The sequence below is a fragment of the Ceratotherium simum genome, chromosome 10 (genome assembly GCF_057802395.1).
Source record: "Ceratotherium simum simum isolate JZ-2026a chromosome 10, ASM5780239v1, whole genome shotgun sequence".
Taxonomy (NCBI): domain Eukaryota; kingdom Metazoa; phylum Chordata; class Mammalia; order Perissodactyla; family Rhinocerotidae; genus Ceratotherium; species Ceratotherium simum.
The window spans coordinates 55,474,513-55,495,640 of NC_141909.1; the positions used below are offsets into that span (position 1 = coordinate 55,474,513).

General features: G+C 39.2%; 1 protein-coding gene across 3 annotated transcripts in view; it reads right to left on the bottom strand.

Annotated features, from left to right (window-relative positions):
• Positions 1-21,128, bottom strand: part of ENOX1 (ecto-NOX disulfide-thiol exchanger 1) — a 548,889-nt gene that overhangs the window by 369,061 nt on the left and 158,700 nt on the right. The window contains exon 1 of one of the 3 annotated variants that reach the window (XM_087436028.1): positions 16,060-16,185. The exons of the other annotated variants lie outside the window; for them this stretch is intronic. The gene's annotated coding sequence lies outside the window, so the exon portion shown is untranslated. Of the gene's footprint in view, positions 1-16,059; positions 16,186-21,128 lie in introns of those variants that run through there. 3 annotated transcript variants of the gene reach the window in all.

The following is a 21,128-nucleotide window of genomic DNA, read 5'->3' on the forward strand; positions in this document are numbered from 1 at the left end:
CAAGAGAGGCAATGTCTTTTCTGTACATGGGAAACTTCCTATTGACCTCTGTCCAGTGGTATCTACGTTCCTGATCTCCCCATAAGACCAAAAGGAATCAGGGGTGGATAAACATGGGAACTGGAGCACAGGTGTTTTTGGAGACACAGAGTTAGTCTTGCTTAGAAGGCTCATGATAAAGAAAACTAAGAGTAAGCCTAAACGGGAGAAATTGCAAATTGAGATCTGCAAATGAACCAGAAAACAAACAAACAAGCAAACAAACAAAAAACACTATAGTTCTTAATGGGAAGGAAAGAATTTAAATGTATCCAAATTCAAAGAAGCCCAAGTCTTATTGCAGATAAAGGGCCAGGAAACTGGGAACAAGCCAACCTCTCCCAAAGAGGTCCCAGTGCAGGGAAAAGTAGCTTCCCTTTTAGTAGAATCCCAAAAGGTTCTGTAAGATGGCCACCAAGACAACTACCATAGAGGGCAGAGGTGAGTTGTGAGGGCTATGTGTGCAGGGGGATGCACCCAGATGCAAACAGCTGGTAACTGAGTCTTTATAAAAGGAAGAGAGGGGCCGCCCGGATGGCCCAGGGATTAAGTTCGCACGTTCCGCTTCGGCGGCAAGGGGTTCACCAGTTCAGATCCTGGGTCTGGACATACTCAGGGCTCATCAACCATGCTGAGGCGGCGTCCCACACAGAGGAGCTACAACTCTACAACTATGATATACAACTGTGTACTGGCTTTGGGGAGAAAAAAAGAAAAAACAGGGAAGATTGACAATAGATGTTAGCACAGGGCCAATCTTCCTCAAAATAAAAACAAAAAAAAAAAAAAAAAAAGAAAACCTGTAGTCATTAAAAAAAAAAAAAAGGGAGGAGAGACCTGAAAAATCTAAATCCAACTTCAGAGCAAGACAATGAGTCAATGGGCATCTTCTAAATCTATGGTACCAAGACATAATCTGGGATACTCATGTCCTTGAGATATACAAAATCCTAAATGACCTGCTACACCGGAGAAGACCAATTAAATGGCATTCTGCATTAATTTCTATGTTAAGTGGATTTTCATCATATTTGAATTCTCTACAAATTATGGATCTGTATGTGCTCAATCAGCTGACCTTCAGCTTTTTTGTTTTTGTTTCTGTAAACAAGAATGGACCCTTTTAGCACCGACATTAGTGCTATGAGTATTCACAGACATTGTAAGTTAATTCTCACCACTTGTAGATTTGGAGCAGCTTCTCTGTGAGGTATTTTCAGGTGCTGCCCAGAATAGCCACACTAAGAACAGTTCCTGTATGCTCAGGTGAATACCTAAAAATACACACAGTTTCCTTTCTGTAGCAGTGAAAGTCATTTTCAGCCACCTTACAAAAGACTTTGATGTCAGGGTGTGTTAGCCTCAGCTAAGCTGTTTCAAATCCTATACACACATTTGGGGGGATTCTTTCAAATTCTGATAACCTAGCCAAAAGTTACTTTGAAATTGTCATACTCCTTCTGCACTGTTTGTATGCAATTTTTAGTAAGCTCATCTTGAGTTCAAAGAACTTATTTTTTTGTGTGTGTGAGGAAGATCAGCCCTGAGCTAACATCCATGCCAATCCTCCTCTTTTTGCTGAGGAAGACTGGCCCTGGGCTAACACCTGTGCCCATCTTCCTCCACTTTATGTGGGACGCCGCCACAGCATGGCTTGACAAGCGGTGCATAGGTGCGCGCCGGGGATCCAAACCCGGGCCACCAGCAGTGGAGCACGTGCATTAACCGCTAAGCCACGGGCCTGGCCCCTCAAAGAACTTATTTTTATAAGTAAGGTTCCACCCTCTGTCAATGGAATTCTGATGTTTTTTGTACTATACATACAGAAATTTGCTTGAGTCTTGAGGAATTTATTTTAGAACCTTGAGAAGTTTTAGATTTCAGGTATATATGTTATTTAGTATATGCCATATTTACATTCAAGAACTCTATTTAATACAGCTTGCCCCTTGGGAGATTAATTGCAGCAGAGGGTAAGAAAAGTTAGGACTGTTGAAATATGATAGACAGATTTATTTTAAGGCTATTGGAAGAGTTAGTTTATTTGGTAGACCGTGTAGTCTCTTGTATCCAAACATAGAGCAAAATATTAGAACACAAAGGGTCTGAGCCAAGCAACTTTAGTAATCTCTGATTCTTACTGGTTCCTCCTGGCACTACTATTTCATTGGTTTTATCTGATCCCCGGAGAGGGAAAAAATAATTCTGTCACACAGAATTTCAACAATTTTTTTAAAAATCTTAAATTTTCTCATAAGACACATAGAACTATCATATAAATGAGATATAAAAAAGTTTAAAAAACATTATTTTCCAATCATAAGTGGTTCTAAGTTACGAATGATACTGTCCCTAGTATCCTAGTATCCTCCTTCCCGTTCTAAATATCCTATCTACCCATCAAAACAACATGTAAATATTAACTCATAAGTTTCCTTGGGGCCAGCCCACTGGCATAGGGGTTACGTTCGTGTGCTCCACTTTGGCGGCCCGGGGTTCCCAGGTTCAAATCCCAGGCACAGCCAATGCACTGCTCATCAGGCTATGCTGTGGCAGCATCCCACATACCAAACGGAGGAAGATGGGCACAAACGTTAGCTCAGGGCCAATCTTCCTCAGCAAAAAAAAGAGGAAGATTGGCAACACATGTTAGCGCAGGGCCAGTCTTCCTCACCAAATAAAAAAAAAAGAAAGAAAAGCTTCCTTAATTCCCTGCCACAATCAGAAACCTCTCTCCTTCTGCTGAAAATTGAAAGCTTTCTCTCTCTCTCTTACGGCACACATATTTAACCCTGTATTACAGGTATTTGCGCAAAGGCACTACTTCTCCTATTAGACCAGAAACGTTTTAGAGGATAAGGACCATGTCTTATGTATCCCTGTATTTCAATTACCCCAAGCACAAATCCTTACATATTTGCATGTTTTGGTGCGTGAACACACAAAAATCCAGAATATAAAAGTAAAAGCAAGCTGAAGACTTATGAGTAGGAGTGTTCCTTAAAATGTTACTGTATGTGCATAGAATGAAAACTCAGAATCCGAAAATCAGCAAGGCAGTAGCCACGCCACTCCACTATCATCCCACAGCTGGAATCATGGCAGCATGAAATGCCCTCAAGCTCCAGATGGAGAAACTCTAATTACCTTCAGCCAGCCAGTAAGCTGACAGTAACAGCTACTGCAGAAGCCAAAATGCAGCTAGAACCATCAAGTTAAGGCATGGAGGTGGGAATGAGTAAAGAAGTCAGGATGTTTGTTGGTTTCATTAGATTGTTGGTTTGGAAGTACTTCATACCCACACGCACGCACGCACACACATACCACTACACATATTCATCCTTTTCATATTTTCATTTTCATAAAGCCCAAATATTAACCTGTGTTCTAAAATATCACTGAAAATGTATAAGCATGTGAGACAGTCATAATGTCACGTTTCAAAATGTATGCGTAATTTGTTATGCACAGCAGGGTCAACAGTGCTATCAGAATTATACCAGAAGGTTTGCTAAGAACAAACTATTAAACAGAGCAAAGACTATGGGATTTAATGTGAGAAATTGACATAAGGTTAGAACGGTACAAAAAGGCCATATTCCAATCATTGTTGAAACACTTTTTGAGAACTGGACTTTCAACATAAACCTGTAATTCTGGGTACAATTTCAGAAGCAATGAAATCCAAAGAAATGACATGGTTCATTCCGAATACAAGAGTTATAGTTTAAGACCACATAAAACAAAGAAGTTGACATACCCAGCACTTTCCTACTAGGGAAATAAAATAGTTATTTTTTTTTTTTTCCTGCTCCTCATGTTGCTGCCTCCCTCCTTTAGAATGTGCCCTTCTTAGATATTTGAGATGTCCACTCTTGGTTTTCTGCCTATTCTCTGATGCTCCTTCATCTTTGCAGACCCCTCTTTCTCCATCTGCCCTTATAAATCAGTGGTCCTCAGGCCTCCCTCTTCAGTCCTCATCTCATCTCATGCCACAAACTCTGCCATTTCAGAGCTCACTACTACTCATGGCTTCGACACTAAAATAAAACCAGTCTTCTGTCACCAAAACCTCTGTCTCCAGATAAGAATCATATAGCCAACTGTCCCTAGTTGATTATCAACTTCACAGTCAAAAACTAAACTCACTTTCTCCATCCAACTGAGAGAGGCTGAATGATGGTCCCCCAAAGATGTCCACATCCTAATCCCCAGAACCTTTGATTATGTTACCTTATACGGCAAAAGGGATTTTGCAGATGTGATTTGGCTAAGGATCTTGGGATTATATGGGTGGGCTCAATGTAGTCACCAAAAGTTGCTTATAAAAGGGAGGCAGAAGAGTCAGTGTTAAAGTGATTCAATGTGAGAAAGAAATGACTGATCATTACTGGTTTTGAAGATGGAAGGAGACCTTGAAGCAAAGAATGTCAAGATCCTCTAGGAGCTGGAAGAGGCAAGGAAGGATTCTCTCCTACAGAGTGCAGGCACGCTGATGCCTTGATTTCAGCCTGATGAAACCCATTTTAGACCTATTACACCTCCAGAATTGTAAGACAATAGTTTTGTATTGTTTTAAGCCACTAAATTTGTGGTGATTTGTTACACCAGCAATAAAATACTACTACCACCAATTCTCTTCTCAGTCTATCGCACCCCCTTGAAGCATCCTTAGATTCATGGATCACTTTCAATTACCACTCTGCCACATGACTTGCCAAGACCTATTGATTCTGCCTCATAAATTCTTTATGTTCTCTCCCACCCCATCTGCTCTTATCTCAGTGAGTACTACCCAAGACCTATCTGCATCCTGTGAGTCCTTACTAGCCTCCCTCAGGCCATTCCTTCCCCCAACCCTAACCTGGGCAAGGTCAGTCTTCAAACTGTCACCAGAAGATGTTTATAAGACACAAATCTGATAAAATCTCAGGCCAAATGGCTCACTATTGACAACAGAATGACAATAACTTTTTTTACCTGATAAAAGGGCACCCACCTAACCATCCAATTTTAATCTCTGCCCCCTGTCCAAACTTGGTGCTCCACCCAGTATTCCATTCACACTTGGTCCTACATCCTCACTCTGTCTGTCTGATGTTCTCTCACTACTTCTCTAACTGGCAAACTCCTACGTATCTTTCAACACTGAACCAACTGTGTTGGCAAGCTCTCGACAATGAGCTCCTTGAAGGCTGGGACTTCTCTCCATCTCTTTCTCCACAGTGCCTAGCCCAGCCCTCACTCTGAACAAATAGGAGGGACAAGCCTTCCCTTCTCATGACCTCTGGCATATGCCTGCCCTATCCTTCTCCTAGTTTGGGCTCATATTTGGCTTTGGAATTACTTTGAGAATTAACCCAGTAAGATACCATGCCCTCATATTCCTGTATTTTCAATGAGCAGGTACTAGATTTGAGATGTGGTACTAGAACAACCAGCCCTGTCATCATGGCCACTTCTTCTAGTGCTAAGAACTTCACCTTAAGAGACTGAGGACAAGAGGCTCCTGTCACTCCCAATTCTGCTATAGATGGAGACCACTCAAAACTACCCTTATGCCACCCTTTTGCTTTCCTTTCTTGGTTACAAAGAATTTCACTTTCAGTTTTTGGCATCAATAAGTTTTTGTACCTTCAAATCATTTTCATTCCTTTTCTCTGGCCCATCTCCAACTTCCTAATACTGTGTTTAAAATATGGAGATAAAAATTAGACTCTAATACAGGCTTTATCAATGTTGAACACAGCGAGTGGATTATTTCATGACTCTTGTGTGTTACATTCTGGTTAATGCAACCCAGATCACGTTCACCTTTTTGATAACAGCCCTATATTGCTGACTAGTATCCCTGAGTGACAGGTGAGAATGGCTTTTTACCTGCAGAATACTTACATGTCAATTCCATTCTTTATGATGGCTAGGATAATCTATTGGTATTTTTTTTCCAAAATAATAAAAACCTCACACTTTTGCAAAGAACTGTCTGATGCACTGACAGTATAGCTCATCTTGACTGGATGTTCCACTCTATAATTGGAACCCTTAGACTCAAACCAGAGCGTCACAAAGTCCTCTAGCAGTTTTCTTCATTTTTAAACATATGTTATATATTTATGTGGATAATAATTTAATTCAAAGTAAAAATAAATACATTTATTCTTTAACTATCAGTTGATACAACTTCATTTTAGAAGCCATAAACACCAGAAATAATGATTTAAACAGACCATGTGGAAAGAGTTTTAGGGGTTATCCTCTGATTCCATTAACCTCTGTGAATTTTTTCTTTTAAATCTATAATGAGAAAGACACAGTTGAGAGCAGAGAATGCTTTTTAAGTTAATCTGCCTTTCTGACAAAGCAATGGAAATGGAGGCCCAAATTATGTTTCTGAGGTGAAAAGGGACAAGATAAACAAAAAATGTCATTTCTAACTGACTCCTGAAAAAAGAAATCTCAATCCAGATTAAGCACGTATCTATTAATTTAAGTAAATTAGCTCATTTCACATTGTCACTAACAAAATTGAAGCATACACATTTAAAAAAAATTTGACATAATCATAGATTAAATATTATCTCATTAAAACAAGATATATAAATGGGTGGATTTGGAGTAGAAAAGTCTGGATCACAGTCTTAGCTCATTTGTTCACTATCAGATCAAAAAAGTCCCATCACCCCTCTATAGTGAGATCTCCATTTCTTTTATTCAATAATAGCAATCAATAATCACACTAATGCTTATACCTTGTCTTCTTTCCTCCGTTGCGAGTATGGCTGAGAAATCCATACAACACTTAAAATAATAAGATCAAAATACAAACCTGTGACACAGAGCAGTACGATCTGTAGAATAGGGCCTAGCACTCCGATGTAGGGGAACTGAGGTTGAAACTTGAAGCTGGAAGTCTTACTTTGAGCCCCATTTCCCACACCTCCTAGACACGTGGCTTTTGAGCTGTAATTTACTCATCAGTGCATGAGATTGCACCAATTTCAAGATTTTGTTCTTACAGTGGAAATTCTACTCAGAATCTCAATAAATAAATGATAACAACCGGCTATTCTGGTGATACAGATATGTGGATGCAGGGTCTTGCTCACTATAACCCTCCATTCCATCCAAGCCTCAGATCCACAGAGCAAAATTTTAAAACCAATGGATGAGATTTAAATATGGTTGTTTCCAGTAGTCAAGCCTAGGTGTCTCTTAACTATAGCGCACTGGCCCGATGTGGGATGAGGGAGAAGTGGTATTTTAAAGGCAAAGAGCACTGGGCCAGACTCATATTTCCCAAAGTTGGTGGACTAAATATTCAGCAAAGCTCTCCTGTCAAAAAACACCTACATGTTGGATAAATTGTAACTAACTTACATATAAACACATTGCTGAGCTCTCAGAAAACAAGGGAAGCTAACAAAACATGGAACCCACAAACTAAAACCAGAATGGTAAGAAAATCCTGAACTTGAGGCTTCCCTGAGGACAAATGACTAAAACCAGGCACCTATAGCTTTGGATATTAATGGGAGGAAAAGACGGCTGTTAACCCTGAGACTCCTAAATTCAACTTGCACCTGAGGGAACCTCACCCCCAGTGAAAGTGAGCACTGGAAGCTAACAACCTGTGCAAAGGAAACAAGATAGGGAGCCTACCTGTCCCTGCTGCTCCCAGGATAAAAAATAATAATAAAGATATAATATAATAGTGTCCCCTTAGAAGCTACAACAGACCAGATCTCACATGGGTGTGGAGTTCAAATTTACATTACTGAGCTGTCAGGAAAACAGCTCAGTAAAAAATTAAAAAAAATAATTAAAAGCTGTCCTAAGTTGGCAGTACTCCCTGATGCCCAGCTGAAGTATAGGCAAGTCTATTTTGGAAAAAACAGCATTCTTAATGTGTTAGTCATCTCAGGCTGCCATAACAACATATCATAGACTGGGTGGCTTAGACAACAAAAATTTATGTTCTCTTAGGTCTAGAAGTTGGAAACTTGAGATCAGAGTGTCAGATGGTCAGGTTCTGGTGAGAGCTCTCCAGGCTTGCAGAGGGCCACCTTCTCACTGTGTCCTCACATGGTGGGGAGAGAGACAGAGATCTCTCCTTCTTCCTCTTTTTTATAAAGCCACAGTCCTATTAGATTAGGGCTCCACTCTTATGACCTAATTTAACCTTAATTACTTCTTAAAGATCCCATCTCCAGAGACAGTCATTCATCCTATCACAGATAGGATTGGGAGTTAGTGCTTCAACATATGAATTTGGAGGAGGACACAGTTCAGTCCATAGCACTTAGTATAGGTTCTTCATAATTCCCACAAATTAAGTTCAGCCAAATATGAGCTCATAATTAAATACTACAAAATGTAGATGAGGAACCAGGCCACCACAGGTGACAGTCAGAAGCACCAGCAAGCCAAAGATTAAAAACCTCAATGACCTCAAACATTAGCCTTACCTAATGCAGCATACAAAATAGTTATGTTCCAAATAGCTAAAGAAATAAAAAAGAAAATATTTTTAATGAGCCAAAAAAGAAGACTATCAAAAAATATTCAGTCAGACTTAAAGGATAACAAGATCAATGTTTTTAGAAGTAAAAAAGAAAATTTTTGAAATTAAAAACTCAGTGATAGGTTCCACCACAAATTAGAACACACCTGGGGCGGGGGTGGGGGGAACCTTCAGTGAACTGGAAGATAGACAAAGGAATAAGCCAGATTCCAGCCTAAAGTGACAAACAAAACAGAAAATGTGAAAGAGAGCCTATAAGACATGAATGATAGGAAATGACAAGAAATACATTACAATTAAAATTTTCTTTACCGAAAGACACCATAAAAAAAAGCGAAGAGTTAACCCAAAAACCTGGTGAAAGTAAAACCCACAAAGGATGTTATATAGAATATATAAAGAATGCCTATATATCAAAAGACAGACAACCCAACAGGGAAATGGGCAAATGTCAGAAATAGATATTACAGAGAAGAAGAAACATGAATGACCAATGAACTTATGAATAGATGCTCAAATAGTAACCAGAGAAATGTAATTTTAAACCATGAGATGCCATTTGATACCCAAGATTGGGGGGAAATTAGAAAACCTGTAGTTTCCAAATGTTGACAAGAACTCAGAGCACTGAGAATTGGTGGGAATTTAAATTTGTACAACCACTTTAGAAAATAATTTAGCATTGTATTTGAAGATGCACATACCCACTGACTAATCATTTCAACGATTAAACATATTCCCCAAAGAAACACATGCACCTATGCATCAGAGACTTGAGAAAGGTCAAAGGTCTTAGCAGTATTGTTTGTAATAGTTAAAAAAATAAAAAAATCCAACCATGAACAACTCAAATGACGTCCATTAACAGATCATTAAAAACTTTTGGTATAGCCATTCAATAGAATATTTCACAGCAGTAAAAATTAATGAAGTCTAGCTACACTAACCTACACAGATAAATCCCAGGAAATAATGTTAAGTTAGGGGATTAAGAGGTACAAACTTCCAGTTATAAAATAAATAAGTCATAGGGATATAATTAATGTACATCATAGGGAATATAGTCAATAATATTGTAATAACTTTGTATGGTGAGAGATGGTAACTAGATTTATCATGGTTCTTTTCATTTCATAATGTATATAAATATCAAATCACTATGATGTACACCTGAAACTAACAGGATATTGTATGTCAATTATACCTGAATTAAAAAAAAAAGAAAAAGAAAAGCAAAGTATGACTCTATCTATATAGACTTCAAAAACAAATAGAACAATATGTTGTCCACAGAGGCATATATATATAGTAAAACCATAAGATAGAATGTCATCATCACAGAAAAGTGGTTTGGTGGGAGAGAGAGGAGAGAGGGTCAAACTGAAGGAGAGGACACAGGAGGCATCTGATTTATTGCTAACGTTCTATTTCTTAAGTTGGGTGGCACACACACAGATACTGTTTTACTGTTCTTTATAATGTAAATATATGTTGTGTATTTTTCATTATATGTATAAAATATTTCAGTAAAATTCTAAAAAGAACAGTGGGGAAAGGAGCAAGCAGCAAACTCTGGGCAAAACTGGGACTCAGACAGATGTGTCTTTGGCTCTTCCCATCTGCGTGTTTTCTCGGACTTAAAGGCACATCTTACAGGTCCCACTCACAAATCCTGCCAAAGGATTATGTGATAATCATAGTTTGGGCTAATAAAAGTTTGAGGTAACTCTTTCCAGGGAAGCTTTGAAGTCACAAGACCAGCTTTGGCTTTGAAGCCTTCCCTACAACCCACACACCTGCCAGGTGTCACCTCTCTCGGTAGCCCCCCCCACCACACAGCTCCTCAGTTGAGGTGACTGGAGGAGCGGCCTGCAGACCACGTCGAAAAGCTGCCCAGAGCCTCTGCTAGATGGCTTATTACTCCTAATTATCACAATGGTCTGTGTATATTTTTCACAGTGTGTGGCAGCCAAGTTTTTCATCATTCATCTTAGTGGGAAAAAGAAAATCATTTGAACATCTTTTTGACTAGACATGAAATGTGAAGGGAACCCAAGGAAGTGTACCAGTTCTACTTCTTGTAATTAGATATCCATTTAAATATAAGTGACTTCTGGATTTAAGACTTCTTTTCCTGTATGTCAGCTGATCCATGTTTCCTGAAACATTCAGTCCTTATAAACATAACTTAGTATATATGCAGTAATTTAAAATCTTGAGCATCTGGGACAGGTCAAAATGTGTGATTAAGTAACTTACAGGAACATTCACGTGGTTTTATTCACAGATGATTTAAAATACTATTACTGTTTTAATAAAAACACACATAGAATGGAAAATAAAATCCTAGGGAAAAAACTTTAAGGATTAAGCCATTTGATATACTCTTGTAAATAACAGAACATCGATGTCTATTAGTATGTGATTTAAGTTAATTCCTCAAAATTAGTTTGGTTGAATTTTCATTTTTACATCAGTATGCAAAATTTATTGGTCTTTTTCTATGCTGAAAATGCAATCTTACTGAAATATATTACGGAAGAAGGGTAGGAAAGAAGAAAGGAGGGAAGAAGGAAGGGAAGGAGGAAGGAGGAAAGGGAAGGAGGGAGGAAGGGAAGGAAGGAAGGAAAAAGAAAAAAAAGGAAGGAATTAAGACTTTTGCTGAAGACAGCCTACATGATTCAACTAAGTCAACCTAACACGCATTGATACTTGCCAGACTGCTATCCTTCTCTGCAGAAGAAAGGTTCTGAAAACACTAATGTTTATCACACACTCTCCTAAAGTCAAATTTGAATCTGGTAAAGTCAACAATTCTTCAGCACTTGGAAAATCGATCTCATGTAGAAGTGGCTAATAATCATTCCTTTGCCGGGTACGCATACAAAAACAATTTCAAAAATTGTTAAAGTTTTACTTAATATTCCACATCACTGAAGTTCTCAAAGATATCAGTAACCATCATAATAGTTATTCAGTAAAAATATTTGGCTAGCGTTTCATATATTAACAGAGTAAATGCCAACTAATTCCACGAACTACAAGTATAATTGGAGTAAAATTTTGGCTAAAAACTATCTTAGAGGAGAACAGCAGCCTGGGGTCTGATAAAGATTGGCTCCTGGAGTGATTTCCTCATCTATTCGCCTTCCTGTACGTTGTGTAGACTGACCGTTTTCCTGGCAACAAAGCAATTCTACTGTTTTGCCCAAAATGCATCTTCAGGCCTACATACTTCCCGGGAGAAGGACCAACACGAAGAAATGGTTCCATAGCCTTACCTACTGATGGGATCAGAAATAAAATTGTTTGGGGATGGGGTGAGCAGAGAGAGACTCTGAAAGACTTGCTGTAGAAGGGCCCTCCAGGTCTCTGGGGCGGCTGTAAATTCCCCACCTTTGTTGTCCTAGTTATCCTGCCTGTAGTGAAACCCTTAAAACAAAACAAAACAAGAAAGCCCTTCAAAGCTCACCTGGGAGGTAAAGGAAATTGAGGAGAAGCTACAGAGAGCTTTCCCCACTCAGCAAGAATCAGAGAGGGTGGGGGGGCAGCCTCACCCTTGAGGACTCATTTGGATTTGTAATTCTATTGACAACCCCCCACCCCACACACAGCCACCCCTTTTGAAACAATTCATCACCCTTCCCTCAGAGGAAGGTCCTGGACTATTGAAAACTCAATTTGTAGAGAGGATGCTCAGTAAATATTAGTTTTCTAAACTCCTCCTCCTATTGTCAAATATATGACCTGTTTTGCACAGATCAAGTTGAGCAGTGGAGTTGAGAAGCATGCTGAAACTGGAAGTTCAGCCAGTTGAATCCACTCAGGTTTTTGCATCACAACCCGATCCTTCTATCCTTTAGGTCTAGTGGTCTCTCTACAGGTCAGTCAGTAGATGTGCCCCCACGTAAGCAATGCTCTCTTACTGAGCACCAACAACACCAAGCCCCATTTGTGGTTGGGTAGGCGAAAGTATATGGAATTGCAAGGAAAGAGGGCAGAAGAAATTCTCCCAAAATGCACAGACAATCTGCCCCTTCAAATATTTCTTCTTCCATTGCAATGGTATCCAGTAATGTGGTACAATTCTTTGAAGAGAGACTCTTCTATTGTCAGCAAGTGTGAATGGTAGTGCTGAAAAGAGCAACTGGCTTGGGTCTACAAACAGAGGTCAAGTACTTTTCACACGCACTGTTAGCTAGACTGTGCCTGCTGGTGTAACAGTGTGAATAAAGATTAGTCTATACACACACACACATACATTATTCCTCAAAATAGCATCTTCATATAAGGAGAGTTATATTTATATAAAACAATGTTTTTGAAAATTATAGGCGATGTAGCAACAATTCTTCAACTATCCTTTTATTTTTTTAGTTCTTCAGTTCAAAAGGCTAATTAGCATTTTGTTTAAGTTGTAGGAAGAGGAGGCTGAGGCTGACACAGGACCCATAGTATTTAATCTTGGCTTATTTAATCTTTGGCGGTTAGAATATGCCAGGCACTGTGCTGCCTTCCATTTATGATCTCACTGAATCTTCATGACAACTCTGGGAAGTAGGTATTATTATCTTCATTTTACAAATGAAGAAACAAAGGTTGAGAGAATTTACATAACTGCCCATGGTTCCATAGCTAACTATCAGAAGAGCCAGCACTCAAACCCAGGCCTAACTCCAAATCCTATACTCAAGAATACACTACTATTTATTGGGAGATGGTGCATGCAGTGGCCATGGAGATGCCCTGTTCCATTCTCCCTCCAAGTGAACCCGCTGCAGAGAGCATGGCTGATGAACAGTTGCTGTACCTTTGCATCCACCAGGGCTTTCCTCCAAAACCACGATTCCCTAGGGCTTCTCTCACCCCATGTCTGAGCATGGTGAGGTACCAGAATTAGCCCATTCCCACCAGACCTGGAATTCCTCTAAGGCTGCACTGTCTAATTCAGTAGCCACTAGCCACATGTGGCTATTGAGCACCTGAAATGTGGGTACTGTGACTAAGGAACTGAACGTTTAATTTTATTTCATTTTAATTAATTTAAATCTAGGAAGCCCCAAGTGGCTACTGGCTACCATACTGGATAGCAAATGGAGAACATTTCTGCCATTGCAGAAAGTTTTATTGAACAGAACTGCCCAAAAAGGACAACTTTTGTTTAGGGAGATCATCAGGCTGAACTCTGCACAGATCCAAAAGGGAGATAAAAAAAGACTTACCTTAGAGCACTTCCCTTTGAGACAGTTGTCTCAGAAGAACCTGCAGACACTAGGAAGGCTGTCAGAGGTGAAGAACTCAGACTAGTGGGCAGAGAGCAAGAAGGCAGCGGATATGGATCTCAGATGACTCAGGGACACCTCGCCTCTCTGGGGCTGGACCCTCAGCTGAGGGAAAACATACCGCCTCAGAAACGGGAGAGGACATGCCTAGGTCAGAATGGGGCTGAGTGGACAGGATTTTATGTGGCTATTGAGTGAGAAGGAAAACTAGGACCCAGGTGAGGTAAAGGTCTGGGAAGAATAGAGTTTTATGGAGCAATGCCAGGTAGAAGTTATTTACATTTTCTTCCTCTTCAGTTTCTCCTATCCTCTTCTTTCTCCTTGATTATCTGACTCTAATCTCCTTATTAAAAAAACCTTATTTTCCCTCTTTTTCTTTCACCTTCCAGACACCAGAAAAAAATTTAACTGAAATAAATATTTTATTTCTTCCATGTATTAGACTTTTATGTTCATTGTTCTTCATACAGATTAATTGAACATTAAAATTTTTCTTTCTCAAGAAGAGTTAACTGCTCTTTTAACACGTATTATGGCCCTCAGTTAATATTCTTTCAGAGGATCAGAGGGTCAACGGCAAGAGGAGGTTACACTTTCTACCTTCGTCAGAAGTATTTTCACAGGAAAATATGGGCTAACATTACCTTTCTTGTATAAAATAATCTTGTGAAAATCAAATGCACTTATAAAATATGCACATACAATTTCACTTACTGAAGAGCTATAATCATGGCAAAGGGCTTTTCTTAAAACAATCAACTTTAGGAGCTACTTGCAAATTAGTGCCTGTTCTTTTCTTTACCAGTCATTATTAGCCTGAACTGGTACCCAAGCCATACTATGAGAAAATAAAAGACTCATACCGAGAGTTTTAAATTCTGTAGTCTCAATTACCAGATATGCTCTTATTAATTGGTTCTATGAATTCCTCTTCAAAATGTGTGGAATTAATATATTCATCCGAAAAGGCAAGTGAGTATTCATATACAGTTTAAAAATATAAATTTCAGAATCACAGATGTTCTACCAAATTCTCACTTACTTATTCCCAGCTAAATTCAACCTCTGAGCTTTAAAAAGATTTTCTAAACTGTTAAGGACAAAAAAAAATAAATAACATTATATATTCACATCTGGTTCTGTCACCATTTAGGGCATGTTAATATAGACATTAGACATCTGGGCAGAAGGAAAGGATCTATTTGGAGCTTTTGGCTACCATGACAACTGAAACGTCCTGTCTCTCAAACAGTTTGGTCTCTGCTCATCTACCGTTAACACTACCACAGTCCTTCTATTTTTATTCCAAAAGCCCAGAGTAGGTAACACTTTAAAACAACAATCATCATAGTATGTAGTGTTTATGTGTAGAAAGTAAGTTCCTAGGGGATGTTTCTCTTGCTTCTGTCCTACTTTAATACTATGGGTAGGACAAATCCTGTCTATTTGCAGCAATGCAGTTAAAGTAGTCTGAATTTTATGGCTTTTAGACACGGAAATCCTCTATTTCTGACTTACTCAAGAGATGGCTTTTAGTATAAAAGGTGAAAATTAGCCACCATTATTTTTTCTCCTCCTTTCTGAATGTCCAAAATTTTATCAACATTCTAACTGACATAAGATATGGAAAATAATAATTATGACATAAGATATGGAAAATAATAATTATAGCTTCCATGTATTAATGTTTTCTGTATATTGGATGTGCTACATACTTTGGACACATCATTTTTCATTTATTCTTCAAAACCATCTATATAGTCAGTTCTGTTGTCTAGATCTCACAGTTACGGAAACTATGGAAAAAGGTACAACAACATTCACTCAACAAATATTGACTGAATGCCTACTCTGTGTACTATGTGCTAAGCACCAGGAATATGATGGAATAAAGCCTTACAGTATGTCCCTATCTTCATGGAGTTGATCATCCTGTGGTCTTGCCCAAAGGGAAACAAACAACTAGCGAGCAACAGAGGCAGGAGCAGAATCTAAGTCTGATGTCAAAATAAGAAAAGAAAACCTCAGGTCTGACTGAGTTCTAAAGCACCAGCCTTGGAGGCTCTCTCTTCCTGTCACACACATTCATCCAATCCATCAGCATACCACGCTGCCTCCAGCACAAAATAAATCCAGAATATGACCACGTTTCACCACCTCTGTTCACACTGCAACCATCTCTCACCCGGAGCATTACATCAACTCCTCACTAACCTCCGGTTTCCGGCCCTTTCTTCCTTTAGTCTATTCTCAGAAGTGCAGCTGCCTGTGTCTTCTTAAAACATTGAGTCAGACTGTGTCACTCTTCTGCTGAAGACCCTCCAAAGCCTTCCACCTGACTCAAAGAAAAAGTGAAGTCATTACAGTGGCCTGCAGGGCCCAACACAATGTGGGTCCCTCTCACTTCATCTCCTACCACTCACTTTCTTGCTCACTCTTCTCCAGCCACATTGGCATCACTGCTTTCCCTCAAACATCTTTGGCACCTTCTTACTTCAAGACCTCGTATTTGCTGTTCCCTCTGCCTGGAACTCGCTTCCCTAGACATCTGCATGCTCGCTCCCTCACTTCCTCCGGTCCTTACTCAAATGTTACCATCTCAGCAAGGCCTTCCCCGATCACCATCTTTATGATTTCAACTCTCCTCTAACACTCCCCGTTCTCTCTTATCTTCTTTATTATCCTCCATAGCACATATCACCATCTGACATATTACATAGTCTACTTATTTTGTTTATTGGCTGCCTCCCCAGCTCTCCTCAGCTCCAGACTGCTGATCATGCACCTCTCTCCCCAACTCCCAATCAGTGACATCACATTGATAGCCTGAAATCAGCTGTGGTCGGCAGATGCTAAAAATTAGGGCTTTTTTCCCCCGAAAGCCCAATTATTTTCATAGCACCCTCCTCCTAAAAATATATGGCCCTCCCCCACCAGAAAATATTGTTCATGAAGGCAGAGTTTCTGTCTATTTTCTCAGTGCTTTCTCCACAAGACCTACAGTGCTTAGCACCTGGTAGGAGCTAAATACCTATTGAATGAATTAATATTTTACTGTATCTCCTATAGTCAAGTGGGTTGAAAGACCACCAAAACTCCAAACCTCTACTTTTGGAACTTCTATAAACACGTCCTGTGGTTTAGACAGCCTGGCCATTTCCCGAGCCTCCTCCATCTGTTCACAAAGGGGCTCCTCTCCACCTGCACGGTTCATGAACAGAAGACCCAGTGATTGCCGATGAAACGGAGTCTCTGGAAATAGCTCCGACTGAATAAAGGCAAATGATAAATTGGAAAAAGCATGACGTAGCTGGTTTTCATTTTTATTGTAACTTGTTAAAACAAATATTAAACTGAAGGTGATGTAGTGTGTTATATACGAAATTGTAGGAAAAGGTTTGAACTCCTTTAAAATATACTATTTAGAATGTGAAACCGCTTTTTTTTTTTTTTTTTAGGATTTAAGGAGCAGTTTCACAGAAGCTCTGAAGGAAATACCACGCTACAAGGACTTGTAAAGGAAAAATACTATTCTTTCACTTACACCAAGGATGGCTCTGTGGTAAGATGTTTCTATCAGAAAGAGAACATTGGTGACCCACTTAAAAGTGTTAATAGGATTTTAACAAGATTTAAGTGAAAATACTAGTTAGTGAGCTTGCTGACACGGAAGGTGTCAGAAGTCTGTTGGGAACGTGGGAGAATCTGTCACAAAGATAATAGAGTCAAAGTATTGAATTAACTGGGCCAGGAGTACACAATTTTTACTTATTGTGCAAAGAGGTTCATTCTTCATAAATAACACTTTCTAATTTTGCTTACATTGGCATTACCAATATACCCTAAAAAGCTTAACTCATTTATAACTGCATAGCTTATTAGTAAAAAGTTCCCTATTTTTCTTCATTTTCAGCCATTATCAGTGGGAGTAAGTCAATACATCCTTGGCAGCAAAGCTACCAAAAGGTTGGTCTGGTCACAGAGAGAACCCTGGCCTAATGTGTGCATAGTGCTTTCAAATGCCCCAGCACATTGGACACATTATGTCATACGATCTGACCAATAATCCTGTAGGACAGATATTATAATGTTCATTTTTTAATTATGAAAACTGAAGCTAAAGGAGCTTAGAGCTCACCAGTTAGGGCAAATATAGTCACTGAAATCCCAGACCACAGACTCAAGAATCTACTGCCCTTTCCACCACAGGATGCTGCTTCTCTTGGAGGAAAATGTGTCTCTTCAGGGATGTTAGGCCCGGCTAGATATGAGGATGCCCTGGCCACGCCTCAGGTTGAGACATCTTATGGAAGGTCTATAGTCCTAATCCCTGAGTTTTATCTGGGTAAATCCCACCTTGAGTTTAAGGTATTACATAAGGCTTAAGGCTAGCAGCACCCAAGTCACTGAGCTGAGAATCATGCAGGAAAAGCCAGGAGCAGGGGGGCTTCTGCCTGGCACCTGTGATGCATGATGGCATAGAATAATTTCTTCCTGTGACACCACCTTTACGATATCTTCTTCTGTTAAATGTTCCTGAAAAATGTCTTAGAAACATATCCTCTTAATTACTAAAGACACTTCAGGAATTGAATCCTTAATTCAATACATAAACATCATCTCATTTTGAGGGTTGAGAATAGGTAGGAGTATGGCTAGGGCAATGTATCATTTCCGGTTGTGTCTCCTGATAACGGGAATATTGGATTTTAAACAACATAATTTTTTTCCCAAAAACTTAAAATTATTTCTGCTCTGTTCAGTATCACAAATATTTCACCTATTATGTAGAAAACATTGTGCTAGGTGTCAAAGGATATAAAGATGAATAAGAGATGATTTCTTCCCTCGAGGAATCATCAATCTAATGAAGAGATGGGAATCTTTCTAGAATACTTTTTACCTGAGTCTACCTTCTTAAAAAGAGTATACCGAATATTATACAACTTTTCCTTGGTGACCTAAGGGTCATCATTACGAATGTGAGCTGCTGTCTTGGGCCACAACAACAGGCACAGCTGTAGTTAGGAACGAGTGTGACACAGGAGCTAACCTCTACTGACCACAGGTGTTAACCAAGAACTTGCCTTCTGCCTTCCTGAACTGGATAGACGGACAGATGGATGGATGGACAGATAGACAGTTAGACAGATATAAACACTGTTTGCTTTCTGGTCTATTCCCGTTCTTCCCATCTTGTAGATGAACTAAAGACCTGTTGTATGACAAATGTGCTTTGAATGGGCACAAAATTGCCTTTAGTCAGCACTGAGGCACAGGCGGCAGCTGAAGCCTTCTCCTGCTGAGCACCTGCTGAGTCTCCAGAGCTGGCCGAAATGTTACTTCTTATTGCTGGGCCTCTTCTCTGACATCAGTGTCAGCTACCTACCTCCCTTTCATCACTGGAATTTCCACACAGATCACACCACCTCTTCTAATCTCTGCCAATTACTTTGCTATTCATCATCTCTTTGTTCTCAAATTACAATGTACATAAAATGCCTACAGAGCAGGTACTCAATAAAGGCAAGTACCCGTTTCCCTGCTTTTCACAGGTCAATCTTTGATCTGACACTTTCCCCAGTCTCTGCCTCTTCCATGACCAAGTTGATACATATAGATACTGCTCCTCTTTGCAGTCAGCAAACCCACAAATCACAATCCATCACTGTTTATCTGTGCATAGCTGTGAATAAAGTTTTCTTTTTTCTTTCATCCCTGCATAAGAGACTCATTATGCTTGTTATAACTCATTTGCAACTGTATAGTTTGTTAGCTTAAAAGTTCCTTATTATTTAGATAAATTTTCTCCACTCAGCGATTCTCATTTAATAAAATAGTCACTTTTGCTTTATTTATATTTTCATAAGTAGTTTATATTTTGGTTATAATGAATAACTCTGGGTCTGAGTTACATTATCGTGGATATGCAATTCGAGGTTTCTAGAGGCGGTATCATGGCCAATCTGCTGCTGCTGCTTCTCATCTAATGTTGACAAACCTACAGATGAGACGAAAGTCACACATTCAGATCTAAAAGGCAAAGTGATTATAAAGTATGGCACAGGTAGCATCTGATTATTTCTCCCCATATAACTTCACACTTGCAATTGAAAAAAATGTTCTTTTCGTGTTTGTCACATAAAACCACGTCATGGAATCCTTTTATTTTAATCTCTTTGCAGGCTCTCGTTAAAGTAGCACACATATTATAATAACATTGAAAAGTGATAACTATTACATTATTATGGCATAAGAAGTAATGTAAGGTGCATCAACACAATATTAAAAATGACCATTACGAATACAGTACTCCCCCCTCATCTGCGGGGGATATGTTCCAAGACCCCTGGTGGATGCCTGAAACCCTATATATACTATGTTTTTTCCTATACATACATACCTATGATAAAGTTTAATTTATAAATTAGACACAGTAAGAGATTAACAACAATAACAATAAAACAATTGTAACCATAAACCATAATAAAAGTTACTGTAGATCTGAGCAACCTCACCGTGCAATTTTTTTTCTTTCCCTATTAAGTCAAGAACTTTCACTTTTTCACTTAAAGGAAGCACTTACAGCTTCTCTTTGGTATATCTGAACTGCCAGCAGCTGTACTCTTGTGGTTGGGGCCATTATTAAGTAAAATAAGCGTTACTTGGGCACAAGTACTGCAATACCTCAATAGTCAATCTGATAACCGCGATGGCCACTAAGCCATGGATGGGGTAGTGTATACAGCGTGCATACGCTGGACAAAGGGATGATTCATGTCCTGGGCAGGACAAGCGGGACAGCGCGAGATTTCATCACGCTACTCAGAAATGGCATGCCATTTAAAACTTACGAATTGTTTATTTCTAGAATATTCCATTTTACATTTTCGGACTGCAGTTAACTGCAGTAACAAACCCTGGGAAGTGAATCCGCGGATAACGGGGGACTATTGTATGAGAAAAACATTAGTCCACTACTCTCTTAGGGACTTTATTTATGTAAGAATGTTCCCATCTTCTGTTCATCTGGACAAGATCTAGATAAATTAGTCTCTGGTCTGAATATATCTTTACTAATAGGGTTGTTTTCTCAGAAAATAACTTCCTATGATCCCCGCAGTTTTGGAATGTTGCACCCTCTAATAAGTATATGAAAATCCCAGTGTTTCACTTAGACCCATTTCACATTATATGGGGATCAGAAAATAACTTCCTATGATCCCCGCAGTTTTGGAATGTTGCACCCTCTAATAAGTATATGAAAATCCCAGTGTTTCACT